At 39.0% G+C, this 13,662-nt stretch overlaps 1 pseudogene across 1 annotated transcript; it reads right to left on the reverse strand.

The window, feature by feature from the left end:
- Positions 1–316: 316 nt before the first annotated feature.
- On the reverse strand, positions 317–1,530 carry LOC306652015 (kunitz-type protease inhibitor 2-like; annotated as a pseudogene). The gene has a single exon. The product of its transcript is annotated as a kunitz-type protease inhibitor 2-like (transcript).
- Between the last annotated feature and the right edge of the window lie 12,132 nt (positions 1,531–13,662).

Raw genomic sequence — 13,662 nt, forward strand, 5'->3', positions numbered from 1 at the left:
ACCACAACTACCTGTGCATTCGGTTTTAATGGTGACTGCCTGAAATTGGCGTGGATTGGGCATTCTTGTGGGAGGGCTCACCTGAAAGGGGTTTGGTTGCAGCTGTGGTCGGGGCCTGTGCCTGGCAGGCACATTGTGCAGGTTAATGCTTGTATAAGGGCCTCTGCTCAGACCTTGTCTTTTGTGCAGGCAGCACATTGTTGAAGTATGTGAGAATCTTGGAATTAGACTGAGCTTATTGTCAAGGTTCTTATTAGCCCTTGTCCCTTGTCCCCAAAGCAGGAAATATATTGTTTAAGACTGTGTTTTTTTTTTTCTTTTAAAAGGAAAAACCATTTTTTATTAAACTTACATGTTTTATTTTCTTCCTTTCAGAACCCTAATTTAAAAAAAAAAAAAAAAACCTTTTGTTTCTACTTAAAAACAACAACAACCATGAATCAAACAAACCAAGGAAACTTTTAAACATTGCTTTCGTGGTGGGAAAGGAGGCAATGGGGTTCGACATGAGCACAGAAAATGACACCTGGGCACAGAAAGGGGACCCCACTGTGGGTGCTGCCAGCGGTGGGGTCGAGAAGCAGCGCCTGTCCTGAGAGTTTCCCAAGCAAGTCTGCCTGGCTCAGGAAACACCTCCTCACCGTCCGGAGCAACAAACAGACCGAAGCCCTAATGATCTCACAGATACAATCAATCACTCTAGTTTTTAAAAAGCACACGTTCTCCCCTCCCTTCCCCGTTCTGGCGACAGGGCCCTTCACAGGACATATGTGTTCTTCACCAGCTGCTCCTTGTCATCTCCAGAGCTCCAGACAGTGCGGAGAGCACGCTCCTGCTTATTCCGCGCTATCCGGATCAGGCAGACCACAGAGGCTCCCAGGAGGAGGATCAGGACCATCACAAAGAGACCTGCAGGACCACTGCTTTGGTGCCAGGGAGGAGGACAGGATACGGCTCCTTTCCGAAGCAGTGCTGCATGCAGGCCTCCTTGGGGAGATAGCTGTTCTTATTGCCCCGGCACCCTCCGTAGATGAAATTGTCACAGGAGTTCTTCTCAGCATCAAAGTACCAGCGCAGGAAGGCTGCCCAGCAGGGCCCAGTGACGGCCTTGGCAGCACAGTACTCTTCATAGTTGAAAACACCATCAGAGAGGTCATCGGAATCCTGCCTTCTGGGAACACTGGGGACAGAAGAACCTGCTCCACTCCTGCTGGTGTCCAGACCATCAATGGAATTCTCTGTAATGCCAGCACATTTCTCAAGACACTCCTGCTTGCTCTGGTAATTGTTGTCATTCCCTTCACAGCCACCATACACAAATGGCTGGCAAGACCCTTCAGTGACATTGTACCACCATCTGGGGATGGAGGCCCAGCATCATCCCACCACCTTCGCAACTTGGCAAAAGTCATGGATGCTTCGGTCTCCGTGGGCCACCTCGGCCCTGGAGAGGAGCAGCGATGCCAGCAGGGCTAGGAGCACCCGGCAGCGCCGTGGCCCACACAGCTGCGCCATGACGGGTGCCCGGGATGCACCCAAGACTGTGGTTTTGTAACCATGGTTTTGAGGAGTTTCAAAACAGTTTGCACTAAATGTCATCATTATTTTATTTATTTTTAATTGTAAATAATTCACATAAAATTTATCATTTTGCCATTTTAATTGTGCAATTCAGTTGTTTTCAGGATAGTAGCTATGTTGTACAACTATCATCACTAATTCCAGAACATTTTCATTATCATAAAAAGATACCTTCTGCTTCCCAACCTTCCCCATCTCCTCTCAACCATGAATTTACTCTATTTCACTTGGATTTACTGTTTCATACATTTTACATATATAAAATCATACCATACATAGCCTTATTTGACTGATTTCTTTCACTTAGCATAATGCTTTCAAGTTTAATCCATGCTGTAGCAAATATCAGTACTTTATTCCATTTATGGCACATTTTGTTTATCCATTCATCATTTGGTAGTCATCTGGGTTGTTCCCACTTTTGCCATTATGAATAATGTTGCTATGAACATTAATAGACAAGTTTTTTTTAATTTTTTAGTTGTTTAGTTTTTTTAGTTGTTATTTATTTATTTATTTATTTATATGTGATGCTGAGAATCAAACCCAGTGCATCACACATGCTAGGTAAGCACTTTACCACTGAGCCCCTGGACAAGTTTTTATGTGAACATAGATTTTCATTCTTCTCAAGTATATACATAGTAATGGAATTACTGGGTTGTGTGGGAACTCTATGTTTATTGTTTTGACATATCTCAAAATAATTTTCTTTTCTTTTGTCTTTCTTTCTTGATACCAGGGATGGAACCCAAAGACACCTAACCACTAAACCACATCCCCAACCCTTTTTTTTTTTTATTATGAGACAAGAGTCTCACTAATTTGCTGAGGCTAGTCTCGAACTTTCTGCCTCAGCCTCCCCAGTGGCTAGGATTACGGCGTGTACCACTGTGCCCAGCTCAAAATAATTTTCTTAAGTAGTCGTACCATTTCACATTCCCACCAGCTATGTCTTAGTGTTCCTTTACTTCTTCATTCTTTCCAGTACTTTACTATTTTATTTTTTTAAATATAGCCATTCTAGTGGGTTTGAACTAATATTTCATTTTGATTTTATTTTTATTTCCTTAATGACTAATGAGCATATTTTCAGGTCCTTAGCAGTCATTTGTGTACCTTGTTTGGAGAAATCACTTTTCAGATGCTTTGTTCATTTTTATTTATTTATTTATTTTTTTTAGTCTTTTTATTTTTTTATTTATTCTTTTATTGTAAACAAATGGGATACATGTTGTTTCTCTGTTTGTACACAGAATCAAGGCATACCATTTGTGTAATCATAAATATACATAGGGTATTGTTGTTTGATTCATTCTGTTATTTTTTCCCTTCCCTTCACCCCTCCCACCTCTCTTTTCCCTCTATACAGACCTTCCTTCCTCCATTCTTGCCCCCCTCACTAACCCTAACTCTAACCCTAACACTAACCCCTCCCTCCCCCCATTTTGTGTCCTCATCCACTTATTAGCGATATCATTCGACCTTTGGTTTTTTGAGATTGGCTTATCTCACTTAGCATGATATTCCAATTTCATCCATTTGCCTGCAAATGCCATAATTTTATCATTCTTTATGGCTGAGTAATATTCCATTGTGTATATATATATATATACCACAGTTTCTTTATCCATTCATCAATTGAAGGACATCTAGGTTGGTTCCACAATCTGGCTATGGTGAATTGAGCGGCTATGAACATTGATGTGGCTGTATCTCTGCAGTATGCTGATTTTAAGTCCTTTGGGTATAGGCCAAGGAGTGGGATAGCTGGGTCAAATGGTGGTTCCATTCCAAGTTTTCTAAGGAATCTCCACACTGCTTTCCAGAGTGGCTGCACTAATTTGCAGCCCCACCAGCAATGTATGAGTGTACCTTTCTCCCCACATCCTCGCCAACACCTGTTGTTGCTTGTATTCTTGATAATCGCCATTCTAATTGGGGTGAGATGGAATCTTATGGTGGTTTTGATTTGCATTTCTCTTATTACTAGAGATGTTGAAAATTTTTCCATATGTTTGTTGATTGCTTGTAGATATTCTTCTGTGAAGTCTCTATTCATTTCCTTAGCCCATTTGTTGATTGGATTATTTGCATTCTTGGTGTAGAGTTTTTTGAGTTCTTTATAGATTCTGGAGATTAGTGCTCTATCTGAAGTATGAGTGGCAAAGATTTTCTCCCACTCTGTAGGCTCACTCTTCACATTGCTGATAGTTACCTTTGCTGAGAGAAAGCTTTTTAGTTTGAATCTACCCCAGTTATTGATTCTTGCTTTTATTTCTTGTGCTATGGGAGTCCTGTTGAGGAAGACTGGTCCTAAGCCGACATGTTAAAGATCTGGACCTACTTTTTCTTCTATAATCTGCAGGGTCTCTGGTCTGATTCCGAGGTCCTTAATCCATTTTGAGTTTAGTTTCGTGCACGGTGAGAGATATGGGTTTAGTTTCATTCTGTTGCATATGAATTTCCAATTCTCCCAGCACCATTTGTTGAAGAGGCTATCTTTTCTCCATTGCATATTTTTGGCCCCTTTGTCTGCTATAAGAAAATTGTATTTATTTGGGTTTGTGTCCAGGTCCTCTATTCTGTACCATTGATCTACCTTTCTATTTTGGTACCAATACCATGCTGTTTTTGTTACTATTGCTTTGTAGTAGAGTTGAAGATCTGGTATTGCGATACTCCCTGCTTCGCTCTTCCTGCTAAGGATTGCTTTAGCTATTCTGGGTTTCTTATTCTTCCAGATGAATTTCATAATTGCTTGCTCTATTTCTGTAAGGTACATCATTGGGATTTTAATTGGAATTGCATTGAATCTGTATAGCACTTTTGGTAGTATGGCCATTTTGACAATATTAATTCTTCCTATCCAAGAACATGGAAGATCTTTCCATCTTCTAAGGTTTTCTTTAATTTCTTTCTTTAGTGTTCTGTAGTTCTCATTATAGAGGTCTTTCACCTCTTTTTGAGATTGATTCCCAAGTATTTTATTTTTTTCGAGGCTATTGTGAATGGGGTAGTTTTCCTGATTGTTCTTTCCAAAGATTCATCACTTCTGTATAAAAATGCATTAGATTTATGTGCATTGATCTTATATCCCGCTACTGTACTGAATTCACTTATGAGTTCTAAAAGTTTTCTGGTGGAATTTCCTGGTCCTCTAAGTATATAATCATATCATCAGCAAATAGGGATAGTTTGAGTTCTTCTTTTCCTATTTGTATCCCTTTAATTTCTTTGGTCTGTCTAATTGCTCTGGCTAAAGTTTCAAGGATGATATTGAATAGAAGTGGTGAAAGAGGGCATCCCTGCCTTGTTCCAGGTTTTAGGGGGAATGCTTTCAGTTTTTCACCATTTAGAATGATATTAGCCATGGGCTTAGCATAGATGGCTTTTACAATGTTGAGGAATATTCCCACTATCCCTATTTTTTCTAGTGTTTTGAGCATGAAGGGGTGCTGTATTTTATCAAATGCTTTTTCTGCATCTATTGAAATAATCATGTGATTCTTGACTTTATTGATATGGTGAATGACATTTATTGATTTCCTGATGTTGAACCAACCTTGCATCGCTGGGATGAAACCCACTTGATCATGGTGCACTATCTTTTTAATATTTTTGTATGCGATTTGCTAAAATTTTGTTGAGAATTTTTGTGTCGATGTTCATTAAGGATATTGGTCTGAAATTTTCTTTCTTCGATGTGTCTCTGTCTGGTTTAGGTATCAGTGTGATATTGGCTTCATAGAATGAGTTTGGGAGGGTTCCCTCCTCTTCTATTTTATGGAATACTTTGAGAAGTATTGGAATGAGCTCTTCTTTAAAGGTTTTGTAGAACTCGGCTGAGAACCCATCTGGTCCTGGACTTTTCTTTGTTGGTAGGCTTTTGATGACCTCTTCTATTTCATTACTTGAAATTGGAATATTTAAATTGTGTATGTCCTCCTCGTTCAGTTTAGGCAATTCATATGTCTCTAGAAACCTGTTGATGTCTTCAAAATTTTCTATTTTGTTGGAGTATAGATTTTCAAAATAGCTTCTAATTATGTTTTATATTTCAATCATGTCTGTTGTGATATTTCCTTGTTCATTCCGAATTTTAGTGATTTGGATTTTCTCTCGTCTTCTCTTTGTTAGTGTGGCTAAAGGTTTATCAATTTTGTTTATTTTTTCAAAGAATCAACTATTTATTTTGTCAATTTTTTGTATTGTTTCTTTTGTTTCAATTTTGTTGATTTCAGCTCTGAGTTTAACTATTTCCTGTCTTCTACTACTTTTGGTGCTGGTCTGTTCTTCTTTTTCTAGGGCTGTCAGCTGTAGTGTTAGGTCGTTTATTTGTTGAGCTTTACTTCTTTTATTAAATGCGCTCCATGAAATAAATTTCCCTCTAAGTACTGCTTTTATAGTGTCCCAGAGATTTTGATATGATGCTTCTTTGTTCTCATTTACCTCTAAGAATTTTTTAATTTCCTTCCTAATATCTTCTGTTATCCATTCATCATATAATAGCATATTGTTTAATCTCCAGGTGTTGGAATAGTTTGTTTTTTACTCTTTCATTTATTTCTAACTTCAATCCATTATGATCTGATAGAATACAAGGTAGTGTCTCTATCTTCTTGTATTTGCTAACATTAGCTTTGTGCCATAATATGTGGTGTATTTTAGAGAAGGATCCATGTGCTACTGAGAAGAAAGTCTATTCGCTCTTGGTCAGATGGTATATTCTATAATGTCCGTTAAGTCTAAATTATTGATTGTGTTATTGAGATCTATGGTTTCTTTGTTCAATTTTTGTTTGGAAGATCTGTCCAGTGGTGAGAGAGTAGTGTTAAAATCACCTAGTATTATTGTGTTGTGGTCTATTTGGTTTCTGAAATTGAGAAGGATTTGTTTGACATACATGGATGAGCCACTGTTTGGGGCATAGATGTTTATGATTGTTATATCTTGCTGATTTATGCTTCCCTTAAGCAGTATGAAATGTCCTTCTTTATCCCTCCTGACTAACTTTGGCTTGAAGTCCACATTATCGGAAATGAGGATGGATACTCCAGCTTTTTTGCTGAGTCCGTGTGCATGGTATGTTTTTCCCCATCCTTTCACCTTTAGTCTATGAGTCTCTTTTTCTATGAGGTGAGTCTCTTGCAGGCAACATATTGTTGGATCTTTCTTTTTAATCCAATCTGCCAGTCTATGTCTTTTGATTGATGAATTCATGCCATTAACATGCAGGGTTATTATTGAGATATGATTTGGTTTCCCGGTCATTTGGTTCATTTTTAAAATTTTATTTATTTATTTATTTGAGACGACTTGGTTCCTCCTTTATTTGACAATTCATTTAGGATAATTCCTCCCTTTGCTGATTTGCTTCTTTGTTTTTCATCTCTTCCTCATGGAATATTTTGCTGAGAATGTTCTGTAATGCTGCCTTTCTTTTTGTAAATTCTTTAAGCTTTTGTTTATCATGGAAGGATTTTATTTCATTGTCAAATCTGAAGGTAAGTTTTGCTGGTATAAGATTCTTGGTTGGCATCCATTTTCTTTCAGTGCTTGAAAAATGTTGTTCCAGGCCCTTCTAGCTTTTAGGGTCTGGATTGAAAAATCTGCTGATATCTGTATTGGTTTCCCCCTGAATGTAATTTGGTTCTTTTCTCTCACAGCCTTTAAAATTCTGTCTTTATTTTGTATGTTCGGTATTTTCATTATAATGTGCCTTGGTGTGGGTCTGTTGTAATTTTGTGTATTTGGAGTCCTATAAGCCTCTTGACCTTGATTTTTCATTTCATTCTTCAGATTTGGGAAATTTTCTGATATTATTTCATTGAATAGATTGTTCATTCCTTTGGTTTGTTTCTCTAAGCCTTCCTCAATCCCAATAATTCTTAAATTTGGCCTTTTCATGATATCCCATAGTTCTTGTAGAATCTGTTCATGATTTCTTACCATCTTCTCTGTTTGTTCAACATTGATTTCAAGGTTAAATATTTTGTCTTCAATATCTGAGGTTCTGTCTTCCAGGTGTTCTATCCTACTGGATATGCTTTCTATGGAGTTCTTAATTTGGTTTATTGTTTCCTTCATTTCAAGGATTTCTGTTTGTTTTTTTTCAATATCTCTAACTCTTTATTGAAATGATCTTTTGCTTCCTGTATTTGCTCTTTTAATTGTCGATTGGTGCGATCATTCAATGCCTGCATTTGCTCTTTCATCACATCATTCAGTGCCTGCATTTGCTCTTTCATCTCATCATTTGCTTCCCTGATCATTTTAATTATGTACATTCTGAACTCCTTTTCTGTCATTTCTTCTGCCATGCTGTCACTGGGTTTTATGGATGTAACATCTAGATTTGTTTGGGGCATTTTCTTCCCTTGTTTTCTCATATTGTTCAGGTATCAGTGGACCGTGGAGATATTGCAGATTTCCTCTATTGACTTATAATGTCCCTGGAGATTTCTAGTATATCCCCTCTTAGCTTTGTTCATTTTTAAATTGCTTCATCTTTTTTCTTTTTTTGTCTCTCTCCCCTCCTTTTTTTTTTTTTTTTTTTTTTGGTATTGGGGATTTAACCCAGTGGTGCTTAACCACTGAGATAATCCCCATTCCTTTTGTTTTATTTATTTATTTAATTTTGAGACAGGGTCTCACTAATTTGCTGAGGATCTTGCCAAGTTACAAAGGATATCCTTGAACCTGTGATCCTCCTGCCTAGACTTCTGAGACATTGGAATTACAGGTGTGCCTCACTGCACCTGGCTCCTATAGCATTTCTTTTCTTTTCTCTTTTCTTTTCTTCTTCTTTTTTTTTTTTTTTTCGGTGCTGGAGATTGAACCCAGTGCCTTATGCTTGCAAGGCAAGCACTCTACCAACTGAGCTATGTCCCCAGTCCCAGCAAAATAAATAAAATAAAATAAATAAATAAATATTATTTATTTTTCAATAATAGTGTATTAATAATTTCCACCTAGTTTCATTGCCCCACCTTCCCCCCCCCATACCAGGGCTCTGGAGTTGAACTTCTGTGGTTCCTGGTCTCAGAGTACACCCTGTGCATCCAGAGGAGGACAATTGGAGCTCGTACCTGGCCTCTCCAAGACCCCTTGCTGGGAGACAGTCTTTGCCTATGAAGCATATTCTTGCTTTCTTGCTGTGTTGTATTTTTCTCATTAGCTCTACATTTGTCAACACTGTCATATTTACATGACAATCTGTTTAATGACTTAACCTTAAAATAGGGAGTTGCACCTGCTTGTTATTTGTTGCTTTTTGGAAACAGAAGGGTGGTAGAACCAAGCCACACCATCATGGTATGAAAAAACAGTCATGTGACATCTAGATGCAAGACATGCAGACATAAGAGAGGCCCAAGATTTCTCTGATTCTGAAGTTCATGCTTCATCTTTCTCTCCACTGCCTTTCTATCTCTGTTCAGGATTTCTGTCACAAAAAATCTTCCCATTTTAGAATCTCATCTCTCTTCTCTGAGCTGATGCTTGCCGGGATTTTTTTCTGCCTCTCTCCCTGTCTCCCTCTCCTTCTTCCTTTCCTCCCTTTTCCCCCAACCTGTTCCTTTCTGTATTCTCTTCCCTTTCTTTCTTTCTTTCTTTCTTTCTTTCTTTCTTTCTTTCTTTCTTTCTTTCTTTCTTTCTTTCTTTCTTTCTTTCCTTCCTTCCTTCTCTCTCTCTCTTTCCTTCTTTCATTCTTTTCCTTCCCCCTTCTTTCCCCTCCCCCATTCTTCTCTGCTATTCTTTCCTTTCTTCCTCCCTACAGAGCTACCATTGGAATTCTCCCATGATCTAGCTTGTCATCTTGCTGCCCTGAGTAAATACCTCTCTTAACCCACTACTTCACAATATCATAGAAAAAATTGACCTTAAGATTCATATTTGGGCTGGGGATATAGCTCAGTTGGTAGAGTGCTTGCCTGTCAAGTACAAGGCCCTGGGTTCAATCCCCAGCACCACCAAAAAAAAAAAAAAAAAAAAAAAAGCAAGATTCATATTTGCCTCCTGCTAGCAGCATTTGGAGAACACTCCCTAACCTGCCCAATATGTACCTGATAGATAGGGTATGACAGCAAACCAAGACTCATGCCCATGGATCCCCTTACCTCCAAATTCTACTCTGTACTTTCTCTTCCTTGCCCTGTACCCCAGGAAGCAAACCCTGCCATGGTCATATTACATGAACTCCCTTGTCTACTGACTTCTGGATGGCTTTGGACAGTGACAAGTGACAGGCACAGGCATGGGATTGGAGGGTGGGAAGAGAGAAAAGTCAGGGTATTTATTCTCCCTGATCCCTTCCTATCCAGCCATGGTTCTGGAAGGGGCAGGATTCCTCACTGGCCATAATGGCTATTAGGCATTCCTCTTCCACAACTCTATCTCTCTCCAAGCGTTAGGAGTACTTTCCTCTCCTTAACACTTCTGAACAAGTGGTGGTAATGACTTTCTTCTGTTTGTAGTTTTGCCATCCCTTATTGTTTCTCTTATTCCTGTCTACATCCTCATTCAACTCATCCCAGATAAATCCTTTCAGTGTTACATGTGTTTCCTGTCAGAACCCTGCCTCATTCAAGCAGGCCAAGGAGCTGCCCTAGAACTGTAGTTGAACAGTGCCATTTCCATTAAGATTGGGGCTCTCTACCCCCTCAGGTAAGCCATAGGTCCTGGAAAAATAGGCAAACACAAATCTGAAGTAAATATGCAAGATGCATTGATTCTAACAAGCTCTGGGATTTTTTATTTGTTTGTTTGTTTCGTTTTGTTTTAAAAACAAGATGATGCACCCAGACTTTGCTTAGGACTGTAAGACACTAAACAAAAAGTATGGTACAGAATCACTATCCACTTGTGTTTGCCTCTGACCAAATGGTTAGTCTCAGGGGTCTCAAAGCCAGACTTCATGAGAACAAGAAATCTTATCCCAACCAGAAAGAGTGATAAATTGAGGTGCCATTTTGGTTTTTAGTAGGGTAATGTGAATACTGGATGCTGCCTTTGGACTTGGCCATGGCCCTGCATTGTTCCCAAACCAGTTGTATGGTATCCTCCATGACCTCCCGGAATGACAAGAATCACCTAAGGAGATGACTACTCTGTCTCCTCCTTTGTGTTAATTGTTCCCATGGCTGGAATTCAACCATGTCTGGGCATGTGTCATGACTTAGAGGGGCAGTCAACTCAAAGATATTTATTTGCATCAGTATCAAATTGTATAGGGCACCTGTGTAAAAGAAGTTTGAATGGGCACCTGGGGAGAGATGAAAATGAAGAGGATGGTACCTTATTTTTCATGGGTACTGATTTCCCTGCCTAGCCTTGGAGACACATATTTGAGCCCTAAGGAGAGACAGGCTGATGACAAAGTTTGATTGATTTGGTTCCCAGCTGAAAAGTGATAGTGTGGGAGGGAGCTCTTCTCTAACACTTCAAAGGATGCAATTAAAGGAGGGCACACCTTATAGAGGTTGTTATGTGGAGGTAAGAAAAATTATTCGAAACTGTAAATAAGGCAAAAGATGACCTTTCCATGTCCTAGTGGAGCATTTAGAGGCCTGTTCAAAGATTATTTACCTTTCTAGGGAAATGCATCTTATTTGACTTGCCCACTTGCGTTCAATGCAAATGTTTCCTGGCCAATAAAAAAGCCCTAAAAGTAACAGTTGTATTTCCCTAAATTGTATTTAATTTGGTAATCTTATTCTAGAACTCTTTATTTCTGTATCTATATACACTTTCTTTTTAAATTAGTTAATTAGTTTATAGATAGGTGTACTTTTATCATATTGGCCAAGCAGGCTACCTGACTGGGATGTGGAAGGAGCCGAAGGTGGCCCGGATTCTGGCCTGTGGGGCTTCACTGGCTTGTGCGTGATGGAAAACTCGCCCACATAGTGGCTGACTATCTCAGGTTTAATCTCCACCTGGTTGAATGTCTTGCCATTATACACCTGGACCACGTTGCCTACCAGCTACCAGCGGGTTCAAGTCCTGCAGGTGCATCTTCGACCATCTCAAATTTCTTCATGGGTGGTGCCTCATTCATGGCCCTGTGCAGGCGCTTCAGCATTGAGTGTTGGTTCTGCTGCAGGCTGCCTTTCAGTCACACGCTGCCGTGGGACTGTGCATTGCAGCAGCTACCCTAGTACATGATCAGCAGCAGGTCAAGGTCCATGCTACTGTGGATTAACTTGCAGAAGTTCCACTTCTTTTTCTGCACCCCTCTTCTTGACTCCTCCTTGCAAGCAAATTATTATTATTTTAATTATACATATTTATGGGGCACAGTGTGATAATTTCCATACATGTATACACTGTCTTTCAAATTTTCCCTTGACCAGCTTACCACACTGCCACTCCCTCATTAATGAATTAAGTACTTTTTTTTTCAGTGCTGGGGAATCAGACTCAGGGCCTTGTGCCTGCTAGGCAAACTCTATACCACTGAGCTACACATCCCCATCCCAAGTTAACTACAACGTGTATATGTGGTCCCTTTATATTTTATATGAGTCACATTTTTAACTTTCTAAAAATTTACTTTTTTCATTACTGGGGATCAAACCCAGAGAAGCTTTGCCACTGCCACTGAGTTACATTCCCTTGTCCTTTGTCCTTTTTTTTTTTGGTGCAGGTGATGGAACCCAGGACCTCAGGTATATTAGGCAAGCACTCTATCATTGAGCTACAACCCAAACCCAGTCCCTTCTATTTTGAGACAAGGTCTCAGTAAGTTGCTGAGGCTGGCCTCTAACTTGCAATCATTCTGCCTTGGCCTCCTGAATAGCTGAGATTAGAGGCCTGTACCACTGTGACTAACTAGCTAAAAATTAAACTTTGACAGTGGACACTGGCAGCTGGGGCAAGAATGAGACACTATGGTATTTTATTGAGCAATGGATACCAATGAGGGAGCTGAAACAGGTGGGAGAATAATGGATACTGCATCCTAAGTAGAGCTGACAGGTTCATGAGGACATTAGAAACACCTCCTAGGGACTCCCAGACATAACATGGTGAAACAAATATTCTACACAAGATTCCTGGTTTAATCTTGACTGCAAAAGGCAAAAGGAAATCAGAAAAGGGGGCCTGTCCAAATTTCACTAAGAATATCACAAAACTTCTTAAAGAAAAGTTCTGCTTGGATATCTTTTTACCAACTCTAACTCAGTATATTGAACTTATTTTGTTTTACCTCAAACTTACTACTCTCATATTCCCTACCTTACTGAGTGGCACCTCTGCTTACCCCATCTTCCAAGTCAAAAATTGGAAAGACATCCTGGGCTCTTCTTTCTTCTCCATCCTTTATATGTAATCAGTATCCAAGTCTTACTAATTCTTTTTTATTTTCAGTATTGGGTACTGAGTCCAGGGCCGCTCTACTATTGAGCTACATCCCCAGACCTTCACTTTTTATTTTGAGAGAGTGTTTAAGCACCCCTGAGTTCAATCCTGATACCAAACAAACAAACGGTTGCAACAGCAACAGAAACAAACCTGTGAGGGTATGTCATAAGTATGCAGAAGCCAGCTTTAAGGAGCCTCTCCCATTGGTCAATTTTGGGAATATTTGAACACCAAAATAAATAATTACAGTGATGAATTATAAATCAATTAAAAATATAAATCCATAGACAATCAATCAATAAGGGAGGAGAGAGGTTTCTTGCTTAAAGTGGAACATCAAGTGCCTAATGATTAATGCAATGATCAATTAATGCAATTTTGTAGTAGGAAAGTCAGTTTTGTAAGTATCTTAGTAGATACTTAACTTTTTAAGTCATAAACTTAGATAAAATGGCAATTATTTTCACCATAAAAATTGGATCAGGCAACAATTATCAAAGGATACTAAATCTAGGGGGGTTTTTTTGAGGGAGAATTTTTTTATGAGAAGGATATTTGCATTGTTTTAAAGTGGTTCCCTTACAGAATTTCTTATTGCTTTGAAAGAAGAGAAAAATAGTAATTATACAATAGAGAAATCTGACAATCTCTTGAACAGGTAATCAAAATTAACTCTACCTGAGTACACGACCAGTGAAAGTCTTCATCTTGTAC

This window comes from Sciurus vulgaris (genome assembly GCF_902686455.1).
Source record: "Sciurus vulgaris genome assembly, chromosome: X".
Classification (NCBI taxonomy): Eukaryota; Metazoa; Chordata; class Mammalia; order Rodentia; family Sciuridae; genus Sciurus; species Sciurus vulgaris.